A 5,481-nucleotide genomic window follows, 5' to 3' on the forward strand; every position below is an offset into this window, starting at 1 on the left:
GAGGTGTGGAAGTGGAGTGGACACAGGCTGTGGAGGGCACGTAGCACCAACAGGCGGAGTCCCAGGGAGACCTTCTGTCAGTTCACACCAGGAAGGGGCTGTGACAGCTAGAGTGTCCCAGGAGTTTCTGGCAGTGGGTACTGTTCAGCTGGAAGCCACAGGGAACCTGTGGGAACCTGGTCTAGATAACCCTAGGTGACTATAGTCATTATGTTCTTCAGGCTTCCCCTTGGTAACGTGTGTGTGTGTGTGCGCGCGCGCGCGCGCGCGTGCGTGTGTGTGTTTTGCTGGGGGTTCGAATTTATAATCCCAGCCCTTTTTATATTATTCTGATATAGAGTCTCATTGAATTGCCCAAACTGGCCTTGAATTGCAATCCAGAGTAGCTGAGATTATAAATTTGTACCACCATAGGAGATTATAGGTCCTGTAGTAATTCTTGAAATGGTTGGGTTGGCCTGAAATCATTTATTTGTACAACAAACATTAAGCACCTAATGTTAAGATATAAAAGACAGCCCTCAGCTGAAGGAGTCCACAATCCAGTAAGAAGTAGGGAACTGATTTAGTACAGTGATTAGAGCTATGAGGCACGAAAGCTGTGGCCAACTCCACTGGATGTCCCACAGTACAGACTGCCTCTTTTTTCTCAGCAAGTGACCAACAAATTAGAATTGTGGTCCAGAATGAAGCCCACATCCCTCAGCCCCCTTGCAACAGCTAAGTTCTGTCAATAGGCCTTAAGCACAAAATGCTATTTGTAATTTCTGTGCCTTTCTCTCCCTTTTACTTTTTTTTTTTTTTTTTTTTTTTTTATGTGCCGAGAATCAAACTCAGGACCCTGCGCTTGCCAGGCAAGTGCTGTGCTGGTCAGCTACATCCCCAGCCCTCTTCCTTTTACTTTCATGCCAGCTGTAATAAAGCCTTGGTGCCTAGGACTGGAGTAGCCAGTATGAACTACGATAGCAAGTTGAGCATTACAAACGGCAAAGACAGGAGCCAGGGTCCTTGTGACAATGAAGTTGCCACAGTAGGAGCCACGGACCGTTTTATTTATGCTCTGTTCTCTGGAGTTTTTCATACTCACAGCTAATTCTAAAATTACCTTAAAGAGAAATCACTATTTACCATCAGTGGACTGTACAATTGAAAAGGGGCAAGATAATAAATTTTAATTAAAAAAAAAAAAAAGTCCAAAGCCAAGCACTGGGGAGTGGGCTCAGCGGCATATGCATCTGGCTGGTGAGTGTGGGGTCCTGAGTCTGATGCCCAGTAGCAAAAAGAAAAAGAAATGTCTGCAATGTCAGATTCTTAGAGACGAAAATGTAGAATGACAGTTACCAGGGCTTGAGGGAGAAGGGAAGAGAGCAGGCGCTGGCTTTGGGCTACAGAGTCGAAGCTCTGCGAGATGAAAAGAATTGTGGGTGGGCTGGAGGTGACCGTAACACAACACTGCAAATGTACTCAAGCCACTCAGATCTAGTCTTTGAGAGCTAAAGAGGTTGATTTTGTATGAAGTTCATCCTACCACAATTAAAAAGAAAAATCCAAGGCAGAAGGCAATCTTGGGAGATGGTTATATGGGTGTGCATTTGGCAAAACTTATCAGACTGCTTCCTTAAAGTGGCTAAGTGTCAGTTAATCACTGTGTTAAGATATAAAAGACTTTACCCCATTAAAGTCCTAGGGGCTATCTGTCTTTCATCAAGCTCAAAGGCTTGCTGCGGAAGAGCCCTAAGGAAGAGTCAGCACACGTATACTCTGTATTTTGCAAGCTGATTACAAAGCAGAACATTTTATTTTCTCTACATCATGCAAAACTCAGCAATAAGAATGGAATAATGAATGACACAGACAAGCCCTGCGGCTGTGCTATGGTTTAGAAGTGCCCGCCCAAGGCCACGCATTGAGGGCTCTGTCAGCAGCATGTGATGCCACTGGAAGGTGGAGCCCCATGGGAGGGAGCTGGGTCACTGGGAGCCTGGATGGGGAATTGGGGACCACAGCCCCCTTCTTTCTCTCTCTCCCTCCCTGCCACCATGAGGCAAGAGGTTTCCTCCACCGGGTTCTCCTGCCACGATGCTCCACCCCACTACAGGCCCAAGAGCGGCAGGGCCAGGTGACCACAGAATGGAATCCATGCCAAAATAAATCTTTTTAAGCGTACGACTTCAGATATCTCATCACCGTGGTGGAAAGCGGACTAATGTAGTGTGGTGTTGCTTATGAACTTTGAGTTTCAGGAAGTGTGGTTTCAACTCTTTTACATGTCCCTTTCTTCCCCTAACCTAATCCTTTTCCCATCTGTTCCTTACAGCTATATTACAATTTTTGTTTAAGTTAGTGTGTCATGTTGTTTTATTCCATTCAGTTTGCTGCGGCAAAATATCACAGACAGGGTGGCTTATAAACAAGAGAAATTTTTCACAGTTCTGGAAGTTAGAAAGCCTCAGAACCAAGAGCTGGCCCCTCGGGTGTTAGAGACGTCTTCCTGCTCCACAGGGTGTGTCCTCACCTGGGGAAGGGAGCTCCGGCCTGTCATGAGGTGCTACTCCAGCTCACGTGGCATCTGCTCTCGTGACCTCATGACCTCCCGTCTCAGCGTGCTTTGTGCTGCTGTCACAGGATACCACAGATGGCATCATTTATAAACAACAGGCGTTTATTTGGTTCCTGGTTCTGGAGGCTGGGATGTCCGACATGGAGAGCTGTGGGCCTTCATGCTATGTCATACCTGGTGGAAGGTGTCACGTGCACACAGGCGCAAGTGTGAGCTGGCAGCAGCAAGCTGGCATGAGTTCATGGTGAGGGTGAGGCTTTCTGACCTAAACATCTGTCTCAGGCCTCATTCCCCAGGGCTGTGTCTTGGGGACTAAGTGCAAGTGCAAGGGCCTGAGTTCAATCCTCAGTTCCACAAAAATAAATAAATAAATAGATAAATAAACAGAGTGTCATTTCTTATTTCTTAGTGCAGGCTGATCTTGAACTCACTTACAGCCTGGGCTGGCCTAGAATAAACAACAATCCTCCTGCCTCAGCCCTCCAAGTGCTGAGATTGCAGGCATGTGCCAGCACACCTGGTGTGGATGGTAGTTGTATAAGGGTCGAGTCACCGCGAAGGAAGGCCCCAAGAGTCGATCTCTCATGCATATCACAAAGGACAAGCTTTATTGTCTACGTGCACGCAGGGCGGCCTGAACACGCAGGAATAGAGTGCGCTGAGCTGACTGTGGGCTGTGTTTTTAAGTCCAGAGACAAAGGGAGGAGGGATTTAGCAAGCGGGGTTACAAAAGCAGATTGCATTGGTTAGTTTGGGTTAGCTCTTAAAATAATTGGTGGGTTTGAGAATATATGACCTTTCGAGGAAACTAAGAGGGGCAGGCTACAGGGCAACTAAATAGTTAACTCTGTGGTTTCAGATGCATTACGAGAACTGGTGGGTTTATCTATGTAAGGTGTCCTATTTCACAAGGATGCCCCCAGGTTGGAGATTAAATGTTTACCTAAGCCAGGCCTGAGGCTTTATGACTCCACCTGGGTTCCAAGATAAGGGTTACTTAAGCCTTTTGGTCAAGGACTAGTGGGAGGTCCCTTGTGACCAGAGTTTGCACTTTAAAAATTCTTTGGGCCTTACAGTTGTTGATCATGGAATAAGTAAGATCACTAGGGAAGATACTAGAAAAGCAATCCTCTAATTCTAGGACCAACCCAAGAATCTGTAGGCCAATAACATTTAAGGTTTGGGGAGGGGGTCAAAGGACATCAGTGAGGAAAGCCAGGGATCCGTGGAGCCAGAGAAGGAAAGATTTGAAAATTAAGAGTGGCCAAGTAGGTCAACTGTCTTTAAGACGTCTAGTTAGATGAGGACCAATGTGTCCGCAACTACATAGCAAGTCTCCAGAAACGGCCCCTAGAGTAGCTCTGCCCTGCATCACCCTCCCTGTTGAACCAGCTACAGCCCCGTCGTGCCTATGCCCATCGGTCTTTTTTTTTTTTTTTTGGTGGAACCGGGCATTGAACTCAGGCCCTTGCGCTTGCCAGGGAAGCCCTTATTCCACTGAGCCATCTCCCCGGCCCGCCCATCGGTCTTTGGTGGACCAATGCTGTGTGACTTCCGCTGGGGCATCTTAAGAAGTGCCGCAGCTTCCAGCCAGTTCTCCTGGAATGCTCGCTCCCACGATGCTCCCATCTGGAATCCAGCTTGGTTCTGAGAAGCCCACATCACACAGACTTCTAGGGACTTGAGTCACAGCACCAGCCAAGCTCCCAGCCAACAGCCATCACTGACTGCCAGCCACATCACTGAGCCATCCACCCCAGCTGCTGACTGCAACCTCACAGACAGACAGTCCCAGCAAAAACCTCCCAGCCGAGCCGGTGAACCACAGAAGTGTGGACATCCTCATCAGTTGTCATTTACAGCCATGGGAGACCAGAAGCGTGACTGACAAGAGTAATAAATGGAGCAGTGGTTAACAGGAGCCAGGGTGGGGCGGGTGCCTGAGAGGAAGGGGAAGAGCAGAGACTTCTTGTCCAGGAAGTATGGCTGTGGCTGTGGCTGCGGCTGGTGTGGGAGGCAGTGGCAGGGCAGGTGTATTGATTCCTGGAGCTAGGGAAAGGCTGAGGAAGGAGAGAAGAAAGTGCAGAATAGGAGTCTTTGGGAATGCAAGGAGGAGGGTCTATAGTGAGAAATAAAGACAAAGATGGGCATGAAAGAGGGAACTGCATGGACTCAGGACTTGCTGCAGTTTGTGTGCTTTTTTAAGTTTGAACATCAGAAACTTAGTCCTCAAATTCATATAATAATGGCATTTGGAGGGACCTCTGTAGAGTAGTTAGGACTCGATGGGTTCTTGGGGATCAGGTCCCCACATGGCATTAATGGCTTTGTAAAATAAGAAGATGGTGTAGGAGTGTAACTCCATGGTAGAGAACTTGCCTAGCACCCCAAGGCCCTGGGCTCAATCCTAGAGAGACACAGAGACAGAGACTGAGAGACAGAGAGAGACTGAAAGACAGAGACCCACACTAGCACGCCTGTTTTCTCTGCCCTTATGATGCCCTCTACCACATTATGATGCCACACAAAGACCTGCACTCGCCAAGCCCCAAGCAGATGCCGGCATCATGCACTTGTTGAGCCTTCCCAGCCTCTAGAATGCCGAGCCAAGCAAATTTCCTTTCTAAATTACTCAGTCTCAAGAGTTTAGTTGCAGCAACAGAAAGCAGACTTTTCCTTCAGGAGGCCTCTGTCTTCTAAGGCCATACGAGGCAGTTGGAAACACAGGACTTTTCCTTCAGGAGGCCTGTCTTCTAAGGACGTAGGAGGCAGTTGGATGGAAGGGAGGGAAGATGGTGGAGGTGAGGGCGCTTGAAAGGAGGAAGTAGTCATCCAAGCAGCATTGCAGAAAGCCTAGAGGTGCAGCTCAGCAATTAGACCCAGCTTCCATGCCTGGCCTGGCCAAGTTAGCTTACCTTCTT

Source organism: Octodon degus, unplaced genomic scaffold, assembly GCF_000260255.1.
Source record: "Octodon degus isolate 3935 unplaced genomic scaffold, OctDeg1.0 scaffold00080, whole genome shotgun sequence".
In the NCBI taxonomy this organism is placed as follows: domain Eukaryota; kingdom Metazoa; phylum Chordata; class Mammalia; order Rodentia; family Octodontidae; genus Octodon; species Octodon degus.